Here is a 12,323-nt window from a genome sequence, read left to right on the forward strand (position 1 = left end):
TCTCCCTCTCCCACTCCCCCTGCTTGTGTCCCCTCTCTCGCTGTGTCTCTCTCTGTCAAATAAATAAATAAAATCTTAAAAAAAAATGTGCATGTGTTTCATTGCTCAAATACAAACTTTGGTTTTTTAAAGGAAAGACTTAACTGAATACATGAGGGATGAACTTCAGTGGTCAAAATAGCATTGGTTCGTTAGAAATACTTGCATTGGCCGAAGGCTGGAGTTGGTGGAAAACAAAACAAAATTTCCACATGCGGAGACAAATCATTTCTCACTCTTCATTTAAATTGCACGTGGAAATCAAACAATTTAAAACAGGAAAACGAAGTTTTTATAGTACTTCTTTTTGTTTTGTTTTGTTAAAGATTTTATTTATTTATTTGACAGACAGAGACAGAGCAAGAGAGGGAACACAAGCAGGGCGAGTGGAAGAGGGAGAAGCAGGCTTCCCGCGGAGCAGGGAGCCCGATGCTGGGCTCGATCCCAGGACCCTGGGACCATGACCTGAGCCGAAGGCAGACGCTCAACGACTGAGCCACCCAGACGCCCCTGTTTTGTTTTTTAAAAACCTTAGAGGTCCTCTCTTTTTTAAGATTTTATTTATTTATTTGACAGAGAGAGAGAGAGAAGAAGAGAGAGAGCACGAGAAGGGGGAGCAGCAGAGGGAGAGGAAGAAGCAGGCTCCCCGCTGAGCAGGGAGCCCGATGGTGGATTCGAGCCCAGGACCTTGGGATCATGACCTGAGCCGAAGGCAGACACTCAATGGACTGAGCCACCAAGGAGCCCCTTTATAGTACTTCTGATTAGTCAAACCTATCTGAAAATATGTTCATAAAAAAGTATAAAAAATTTTTTACCAATCTTTATTTCCATCTAAATCTAACATAATTTTTCAGTGTTGTTTCAGTCGACTGTCAGAAACACTGCCTAAACTGGTTTACCTGGCAGTTTCGCTCTATCTTGTTCTTGGTGACAATTGCCAACCATTTATGCAAACAACGGAAGCGTTTTTAATCAGCATAAAATTTTCAGCTACTTGCCTATGCTACACCTTGTTCCCAGCTCTGTGGGCATCAAGAATATATTGTGTGTAAAGAAAAACGTGATCTACCTGGAGATGTAAGGAGTGTGAGAAGTTGCTTTTTACTACAAGGCAGGGAAGAGTGGATCTCCAGTGACGTCTGAGCAGGGCACGCAATCAGTTCTGGGGGGCGCCCAGGGGGAAGCAGTCTTCTCGTGGGTGGGTCATTAAAGAAGACTTTTGGGAAAGCAAATGTGATTAAATGATGAACGGGACTTGGCAACCTGGAAAGGAACAGAACATTCCAGGCAAGAGGAATATTTGAGGAAAAGCAGATGAACAGTGGTTGGCATACAATTTTAATAAAAGGAAAAATAAGGCAAAGCCGTGGTAGTCTCATTAAGATTTAGATTCATGGGAAATCTTCTACTTATTTTAGCCGTAAGACAGTAATTATACCGGTTTCCAAGGTGTAGTAATCCTCATCAGGAAGACCAGATACTGAAAACGTAGTCAAAGATGGGGGTGGTGGGGAAAGGAGTTGCAAAAGCTGAAAAATCTTTCTTTATCCTACTCTTTAAAACAAGGGTCCTTTCCTTGGTGCTTATTTGTGAACCTCAGATGTTTAGGACAAATATTCAATAACTCCCAGGCATTATTTTTTATCTCCAACATCTTGATGATTCTAAAGCAAACCGAAAGGAAGAGTGTAGTGATGTCATTTTTTAAAATTGGAAAACAAAAGTCTATTTTTACTTTATGTACATCGGGGTGGGCTCCGGAGCTGGCTATGTGAGTTTGAATCTCATTTCTGCCACTTACTTGGTTTGTGAACACAGGAGAGACGCCAGTCATTCCTGTGACTCTTTTTCTCATCTGTAAAATAGGGATGATCAGGGGCACCCGGGTGGCTCAGTCGTTAAGCGTCTGCCTTCTGCTCAGGTCATGATCCCAGGGTACTGGGATCGAGTCCCGCATCGGACTCCCTGCTCCGCGGGAGGCCTGCTTCTCCCTCTCCCACTCCCCCTGCTTGTGTTCCCTCTCTCGCTGTGTCTCTGTCAAATAAATAAATAAAATCTTTAAAAAAAAATAGCGATGATCGTAGTACCTACCTCAGGGCTTTTTCAAATAGACTTTATTTTTTTTAAGGGAAGTTTTAGGCTCAGAGCAACATTAAGCAGAGAGTTCCCATATGCCCCTGGCCACCCCCTGACATGGCGTCCCCCGCTACGGAAGAGTGAGCCATTCACTGCAATCAGTGACCGCACACCGATGCATCTTAATCCTCCAGAGACCACGGTTTACACTAGTTCACTCTTGGTGCTGCGCATTCTGTAGGTTTGGGAGGTGTGCATAGGTTTGTTTTTAAGATGAAAGGAAAACAGGCAACAAGCTTAGACAACCACGTGGCATAGATTAGCAACTCACAATGTTATCTATTATTGTTGATATTATTAATTACAGCAATATATTTTTAAATCATCTTTTGAGGTACACTTTTTAAGTTATAGTGGTATATCTGTAATATATGTAATATATGACATGTGATGTGTAATGTATATTTATGTGATATGCAATCTATATGATATAATTTACAGTATCACATTCCATCAGAACACATTTTCACATATGGCACCCAAGATGACTGGTTTTGGAGCATGCGTTCTGGGAAATAGTCCCCATAAGGTATGACTCCGAAGTCTGAAGTTTCTAATGTTCTGGCTGACTGTGTATGGAGGGCGTATATTTTGGGGTCAAGGATCTGTACTTCCTTTCGGTCACACAGAAGGTGTGATTTGCCCCTGGGCAATCATAGCTTCACGTGGGAAGATGTATCCTATGCCTGGAAGAGGTCTTGAAGAGACACAGTTGACTTCCAGAGACATGCACCAATATTTGTTGGACTAAGGATCCCAAATAGTTAATAGCTTCATTGTGCTGGTCGACATCAGTGGGTCAACTCATGAGAACATGAGCTGAGAAAAAACATTAGCTCAGATCCTAGAAACAAAGGTTCAGAGTTGGATCATGTATCACCTTCTACCCACCACTCCCCACAGACCCACAGAGACACCCCAGCTCTGGATCCTGGGCCACTCTTTTTGAATTAGATACAGATGTCCCGGGTCCTATAGTCCAAGGATAGTGCCTACTCTCCAACTTCTAGGGCTGAGCCTACTACATTTTTTCCTACGGTTTTTCCAAATCAATTATTTTGTAGAAGTGTATTAAAATTTCTCCTGCCGGCTCTCATAGACTTGAATAATGGAGGTACCAGGGAGAGTCAGGGATTTCTTGGGATTTTTCAGGCATGTTGGACATGATCCAAAGTCCCAGTTGTACCTGGTGATGGTGAGATTTCATTCAGCCACCTTGATTTGAGGACATAGAGAACCAGCCCCGGTCACTTTATGATTCTCTAGAAAGCGACCAGCCAAGATTTGATCCCACATCTTGTAACTTTTGGTCACAAGCCTTTCCATGCCAGCATATCTTCCAGCCGTGATCCGACAGTAACTGAATGGACAGTCTGGTGTTGACTGCTCATCCTGTGTGGTGTATTTTAAACTTCGTCATGACTATTCCTTTGCTGGCCTTTCAATATCCCGAGTGTGATGTTGAACATGCCTCATCATTAGAAATGGCAGAACCATCCAGATCTGCCAATATTTGGGTAGCTACTCTTGCTTGCAAAGGTCTTTAGAGAAACGATAATTATGTGCTTAGTCCTTAAACAACGTTACCAAGTTTACCGTCATTACTGTTTGTTTCTGCAGAGAGCCCCGTGACCTACAGAGAATACGAGAATGATGGCTTTTTGTCCGGTCATGTGGAGGTGTCTGTGGCAGGGACAGAATTCAGGTCACAGCCCAGGAGAAAGCTGTTTGCTGCACAATCCTTTCCTATTCTGGATGCACTATTTACCCATTCAGGGTTTAATGTGTGTTTGTAAATACCAATATGTATTTACTGGCTTAAGGTAATTTTTTAACCTTAGAATTTCTGCCCCTTATTGAGGGGACCCCTAATGTGTCCCATAGGCTTGACTGAAATAACCTTCCCTACTGAGCGTGATGCATTCTTATTTTTCCTGAGGGACGTCTAGCTTTAATCCTTACTTCCAGACTCTACCATCCATCACTTCCAAACGGCTGCAATTTGCTGAACAGCCTGTACTGTTGCTGTTTCTGGCCTTTGCACCTGCTGTTCTCACTGTCTGAGACCCTCTCCAGACCCTTTGTGCATGTAGAATATTCTGCTCATCCCTCCAGAGCTCAGCGCTTTCTATGTCCTCGTCTCTAGAAGCCCCGCCCCTCTTCTGGGGACTGTTATCTGCCTTCTTTTGTGCTACACCAATATGTGGGATCTTTCCGTTGTTTTTTCCCGTTGTATAACGTCCCTTGAATTCTGTGTCTGTTTCTTAGCCATTCTGACTGAGGTGAGACCTTGGAAAAAGCCATCAAGATACAGGCAAGCTGACCAGACAAAGGAGGGACTGCAAAACAAGTTGGGCAGTGAACCAGAGGCACACAAGTACCATTTCCTGGGTAAATTCCAGTCACTTTTGGCACATGCGCTTCTATAATTGGATATTTTTGTGTAGTTTCTGGGTATTTCTCTCTTCTTTACTTCCTTGGTTTTTTTCCTGGTTCATTTTCACATTAGAAGTTTCATTTTTAAGAGTTCTGAGACCAGTGTGTACAACGGGTATGCTGTCAGGGAAAGGGTGAGATCAGCTTGTAGGCAGTTCTGGGAAACGTTAATTCTAGGAGGTACTTGGCTTCTTCCATTCACAGAAATTATCACTTTAGCAAGAATTCATCTAAGGATCTATTATGCACTAGGCACTGTGTCTCTACACTTAGTAGAGAATTAGAATCTTGTTTGTAATGATTGTAAAGTATTTTTTAAGTGAATGAAATTACAACAGCAAGGAAAATGTAAAAGCATTGAGAGCAGTGATTCTATCTCATTTTGTTAGTCAGAATGTGATACAGTAGCTTTGTCATTCATTTCTATTGTTATTTGGAGATGAGGCATTTTATCTGTATATCTACATATTTATCAATATCTATATCTATATGTAACTATCTACCCATTTGTTTGGAACAAAATATCAGTTATGATCCTTTGAATTATTCAGAGCTTTCACTATGTCACAAGTGGTAATTTTTCTCAATTTTTACTCCAACTTCTTTGGATAAACATGCATCTATTTTTTTTTTTCATATAGCAGATTTGATTCCCGTGAAAGTAAACACTTTCAAAAACCTTGTTGGTAGGATTGGTAAGTGCCAATGTCTGATAGTTCTATTTAGCATTTTTCTTCTCTCACATATTTCGTTGCCCATGTGATGTACCATCTTTGCTGCTCCTAAGAGTGGACCAACATAGCTCTATTAGAGATGTTCAAGCTGTGGCATATGAAGAAATCCCATCTGCAGATGATCACATAGATCAGTCCTCAGAGATTAAGGTGACTCCAAGAAACGTTAAGAGGTAACAGATCTGTTCCCTTTCTTCAGGTTTATAATAATTATTGATTGGGCTCATTATCCTCCAAAGCTCTCAAGGTAGTTGAGAACAAATAGGTAAAGCTTTTAGAGGAGTGGCCTTGTCAAATTTTTCCTCTTTGTGTATTTAATGCTGACATGTGAAGCAAATCTGAACGTGATATGTATGAGCACAATCTTTGCTGATTTTTTTATTGGCGTTTCCATTTCTTGATCATTGATTTAGAAGAGGTTTCAATATGTTAAGACATCTTTAGCAAGCTGGTATCATTATTAAATTAATGTCTTAGAAATATCCATCTGGCAGCAGAGGGCAGATCTAACGTCAGGGAAACTGGCAGAAAACATGTTGAACTAGTAAAAAGGAGAAATACCAGGAAACAATGAAAGATAGTAAAAGAGAGATAAAGAGAAGGAAGTGGAGCCAGCAGATTTATGAAGTTCAAATCAGCAGGAATTGGTAGTTCTATTGGATACCCAGAGAAAAGGAAACTCACTGTCAGAGTCTCTAAAAGAAGCAACCATTTGAGACAAATAAATAATATTAAAAAATCCTTATTATATCACCAGCGAGCTTGGTGACAGAGAAAATTGGGGAGGCTGATCATAAAATCATGTTTCTAAAGAGCTCAGATTTTTCAAGTCGGGCATAAAAACAACACGTAACCAAGAACTTACAGAAATGCAGCAAACAGCTCTTACCATCAGGAGAGGAAAGCTAAGATGTCAGAGTGACTCTGCCCATTAGAACGCCATGGATAGCGAAGATGGCAACGAGTCAGCTGATATTGACGCTGTGCTGCAGGAAGCAGGCACCGCTCTGAGCATGTGAAATGGATAATCTCTGTCCTGGATGAGGACTATCAGGTAGCGCTGTGATCGTCCCCATTTTAAAAGGAAAAATGATTTGCCAAAGGCCTAACAGCCAGAAGAACTTTGTGAGAATGCTCAGAACAAGGAGTGCTCTCAAGAACAGTGTGAGCCCGCAGTTTGAGTTCGATGTTAACAGACGACGGAAGGCAAAACCACTCCTCTGCTACTTTCCCCCCAACTTTCTCTGCTAGCAAGATCAATCTTTCAAGTGAAGCCAGGAGAGTCCACCGAGCTGTGGGAAGTAGAGTCCCAGATAGCTGAGCAGGTAAGAGAGCACCAACTCCCTGACAGACTGAGTCCCCAGGCCCCCCTGCATTTCATCGCAAGGTATGCAGAACACAGATGTGTGACTGCAAAACCCATTTCAGCTATCTTTGGAGAATCACAAAGAAAGTGAGAAGGCAAAGCCCCGAGTGCCGGAAACTTCCGATGCACTCACTCGATGACATGACAGTTCCTGGTACAACTGGGGAGCGGATTGTGGAGTGATCAGGCAATAGATTTATAAGCCCTTTAGAAAAAAGAGTAATAATTTCGAGGAGTCAGCGGGGTTCACTGCCAATAAGTCATACCTCATTTGCTCTCTGATGTTTTTATAAGACTGGCAGACTGGATGACAGGACGGGGTGTATCTGGATCTCATCAAAGCTTGTGACAGAACCTTTTTAAAAATGTTTGTGGAAACAACAGGATGACATGAGCTGACTGATAGTAAAATTGAATGCAATGTAAAGTAGCAAATAACTGTAAAAAAAAATAAAAGTGGTGATTAATGTACTGATAACAACCTGAAAGGAAGTTATTAGCAGCAAGCCAAAAGGTTCTGATATGATTAAGTCCAATCAAATGCTTTTACCATTCACTTACTTGAAGCCATAGAAAACATGCTTCTCAAATTAGTGAACGATCTAACGATGGGGGGTGGGGGATAAATCTACTATAGCAGGTGACTACCTTGAGATTCAGATAATCCAGACATGCCCCTGAGAAGCTAAAAAGAAAATGTCACAAAGTTCTTCCACAGAAATCCTTCAAAATGAGGTAGATACCCATCAGTTCAAAGTTGGTAAGGATTTCTGCTTTGACCACGGTGAAGTGAGGCTGACATTCCTCCTGTAGAGATTACTCCAAAGTAAGCAAAATGGAAACAAATAAATCTCACCTTTGATGAAACAAACAAAAAAGAAGAGGGAAGGAGGGAGGGAAGGAGGAAGGAAGGATAAAGAATAGGAGGCTAGTCTGTTAAAAGCACTGAGTGTCAAACACGGAAGATGAGGAAGGTGGACACCTGTGGTCTCAGGTCCCCGAAAAATTCAACAGAGTCCAGTTTTTGAAAGTCAATGGCAACCCGGAGGCCCAGATCTAACCTCACAGTCACAGGATGGGAATGAAGTGCTTCCCCAGAGTGCATCCAGCTCTGAAGAAAAGAGGTTAAGAGAGGGACCACAAAAAACACATTTTGGTGAGTTAGATCTAATGAATAAATAGCAAACACATTAAAACCATCATGAGATTCTGTTTTGGGCAAATTCAATATATTTTGTAACATACTGTGTTAGCCGGGGTATCCTGAAATAGTTGCTTTCATACCTTACTGGGGGGGGAGTAAAAATGAGAGCAACATATAAGGAGGGCAGTTTGGTGATTTATCAAAATCTGAATGTGCATAATCTTTGATTCAGCATTTCTGCTTCTAGACATCTATTCTATAATATATTTACATGTTGACAAGAGGATGTGAAAACCATAACATAGAAGTATTATTACATAAATATCCATTAATCCAAACTGATATAAATAAATGACTAAATACATGATTAAATAAATAAGGGAGAACAGACAAATCTTCTATGGAGAAGAATTCCGAATAAGTTTTGTAGATTCTTCACCCCAGAAGAGCATTACTCCCCAGCTTCCAGTGGAGGGACCCAACGCAGCCTGACCAGGTGACCAAGGTCAACATGGGCAGTGTTAAGTCCTGCTGATAATAAGTACCCCTGATACCGCCTGATGAAAATGGCACTTTATCTCTGGGGTGGTCCTTCTAAAAACCCATAACCCCGGCCTAATCATGAGAAAAATATCAGACAAATTCCATACAGAGGCTTTCTGCAGAATACCTGACCAGTCTTCATAATTGTCAAATGCAAGGGAAGTCCTAGAAAGCGACACAACCAAGAGGAGCCTAAGGAGACATGGCAGGGAAATGCGATGTGGGATCCTGGGGGGATTAAAATTAGGGGGATGGGGAAAAATGGAAATCACGACATACAGAACCTATGAGATGCAGATAAAACAATGCTTAGAGGGGATTTTTAGCTTTAAAAGGCTACATAAGAGTGGAAGAAAGTTTCAAAATCAGTGATCGAAAGTTCCACCTTAAGACCACAGAAAGAAGATCAAATCAAAAACCAAAATAGATGGGGCGCCTGGGTGGCTCAGTCGTTGGGCGTCTGCCTTCGGCTCAGGTCATGATCCCAGGGTCGTGGGATCGAGCCCCGCATCGGGCTCCCTGCTCGGCGGGAAGCCTGCTTCTCCCTCTCCCACTCCCCCTGCTTGTGTTCCCTCTCCTGCTGTGTTTCTCTCTTCAAATAAATAAATAAAATCTTTAAAAAAAAAAAAAAAAAAAACCAAAATAGAAGAAGTAAGGGAAAAGAATGAAGGGAAGTCAACAAAATACAAAAAGAACAAGCGATTAAAAAATGATCAATGAAATAACAGCTGGCTTTTTGTAAAGATAAAGAAAATTGGCAGACTTCCAGCTAGATTAAGAGAGAGGGAGACCAAGAGGTCTGTTCGTAGCTTCTTTACATTTATCTATAATATTTTGCCCTTTGTCTCTCAATTTTTAAGAGATGTTTATATGTGAGTGATATCAGTTCTTAGACGTATTTGTTTTGTATTATTTTCTCCCACTTTCAGTTGCCTTTTGCTTCTGACTTTTTGACACACAGTTTTTATATATTTTGTGTTGTCCAGTTTGGCAATCTTTTCTTTTATTGCATCTGAATTTTGAGCCATAATTAGAAAGCTTTCCTCTACACCAAGTTTAAGGAGAATTTGACCATTTTTCTTCTAGTAGTTGTAGGATTTCATTACATTTAGTTTCCTAATCAAGGTGGAGTATATTCTTAGGAATAGAATGAGATATGACTCTAAGTTTATCTTTTCCCAAATGGCTACTCATCTGTTCCAGTGCTATTTATTAAGAATGCCATATTTTTTTCCTCCAGTGGCTCAAGACACTGTTATTGTAAATGTGTGAATTTCCATATGTCCCTGGGCCTAACTCTACACTTCATATATTTTTTCCCACTGGTCCATTTGTCTATGCCCATGTCAGTCCCACAGTCTGCATTCTAGAAGTGCGTGTCTTTACATCCAGTAGAGTGAGTCCCCACCGTTCGTCTTTGTTTTCCAGACTTCTCATGAGTACATTTTCATGTTAGTTTTTCCTATGAATTTTATCAAGCTGTCTAACACTACAACATGGCTTGTTGGTGTTTTTATCGAGACAACATTGATTCTGTAAATCAACCTAGAGAGAACACATATCTCCATGATGTTGAGTTTTCATATCCAAAAAAACAAAACTGATTTTCCATTTGATCAAGGTGACTTTTGCAACTTTCACAAACACTTTCAAATTTTCCTCCTATGGGTTTTTGTGCAGTTCTTGCTACGTGTATTTCTAAGTATTAAGTTTCTTATTGCTATTGCAAGTGGAATTTTCTCTGCTTATTGTTTGTGCATATGAAAGCTATTGATGTTTGTATTAATTTTATATTCTATCACACCACAGAATTCTTTTATTGTTAAGGTTTTACAATAGACTATCTTACCATCTGTAAATAGAGAAAGTCTTATTTTTTTTACTCATCTCCTGCCTAATTGATTTGTCTTGTATGACTGAATTGGCTAATACCTCTACCAAACGGTGAGCAGAAGCAGACATAGTTGGCATCCTTGCTTTGCTCCTAATCCTCAGGGAAATGTTTCTAGTACCTCTAGAATTTCCCCCATTAATTAACATGTGGGGGGATTAAGGAGTGCCCTCGTCATTAGGAGCACTGGCTGATGTATGGAATTGTTGAATCACTATATTGTACACCTGAAACTAATATAACACTGTATATTAACTGTACTGGAATAAAACAAAACAAAATAAAATAAAATATGGTGGATTGAAGACTATATCTATCTATATATCTATCTGTGTATAGATGGTATGTGCATATGGTATGTATATTCATATTAGAAAACATTCTATTTTCTTGAGTATTTTTTTATCATGAGCAGGTGTTGAATTTTGTTAAAGGCTTTTCCACATCGATAGAGATTGAGAAGAAATACGAATTAAACTGATTTTAAACTGAAAACATCTCAAATCTATTCATTGGGAAAGAATCACTGAAAATCACTAAGAAAATACAATAAGTAGCATTTCCTGATTTAAGAAATGTGAATCTTTTTTTCAAAAGTGAACTTCCAGGACTTGTGTACTAGTGAGCACACTTTGGAGAGCAATGACCTTGTTGATCCCCAATCTTCTCTCCTTTATTATGTATAAGGATAAAGGAGGTCCCGCAGATGTTAACAGAGATAGTAGATAGTGTTCGAGTCAGATGGAAGCTGGCACCTCAGGACCCTTCTGCTAGTGGTGGGTCACCTCTCACAGCTGTTTTCAGGACCTTTATTATGGGATCTTCTCAACAGACCTCTTATACAACAAGCCTAGCCAACTGGCATGCCTATCTTCAAAATCAAATGATTTGAGAAGGCAGCACGTCACTATGGAGATGCTGAGCGTGAGTGAGGGTTCACACGAAAGAAAGACTTATGGCAATAAAGTCTTCTGACACCTCGGCAAATTATTTTGTATGTGTTTTCTTTATTTCTTGTGAATTACCAAAGCTTATACAAGTAGGAAATATGAGAGCATAAATTGTTTGGCTTGTTTCTTTATTTTTCCTCTTTATGGTGGTAAGGAAGCAATACAGAGGATAAAAATCCCATGGTCAAGAGTGTGACGTTTTATGAATTTGAATTCTAAGAACAGACGTGCTGCGACTGGAATTGGAAACAAGGGGAGACAGAACGAGAAGGCATGCGTGTGAACCTAATGGCTAAAATATGGCCTGGGCTTCTAGCCCATAAGCTGGCTCACCGTCAAGGCCAACTTTGCATAGCCTTAAATTCAACAGGTGTGTTAAAGCGACAAGCACCATGATTTGCTTTTTCCTGGGAGGATTTGATTATGTTGTCCTTCACTCTCCAAATCGGCATAGACATTTTTATCGTCAAAACTAAAAACCCAATTTTCCTTATCACTTGGTAATATCCCCGCCTTTGATCGGTTGTCTTAGGGAATGCCGCTAAAAAGTGCCAGACGAGGTGTGTAGTTATAACCAGCCTCGGATGAAGGCAAAGCCACTCAAAATAGGATAGGTTTGCTCTTTGCCCTGTGTTACTGACCCTGCATTTTCTTGCATACAGAAATAAATGAAACCCAACTTTGAGCTTCCTCTATTTGCAAGAGCTCCTGGACTTGAATGCTGACTGTGAACCACCATGCACAAAGGGCATATTTCACAGAGGTATAAAGATAGTGTATTTATCTTGTGATGGCACATAAATTGCCACTTTATATTGTGGGCTTTGTACCTTTTTTCACTGCAGCAAAATTAAGCGTTTTTTTTCTTTTAAAGCATCTACTGATGGTCTCTATGGTTTGCTCATCCCTCCTTCTCTGCGTGGAGACCCACCTGCAGTCATAGAACCTTTTGCACTGACTCAAGTCCTGAAGCCTCGGACCTCAGGCTCCAACGCAGTCTTGCAGTCCTGGCCTGACGATCTTTCAGATCTCTTTGGGCTTTCCACTGCCGGCAGATTTATCCCAAACCTTTAGGCTTAAG

The sequence above is a fragment of the Neomonachus schauinslandi genome, chromosome 3, assembly GCF_002201575.2.
Source record: "Neomonachus schauinslandi chromosome 3, ASM220157v2, whole genome shotgun sequence".
In the NCBI taxonomy this organism is placed as follows: Eukaryota; Metazoa; Chordata; class Mammalia; order Carnivora; family Phocidae; genus Neomonachus; species Neomonachus schauinslandi.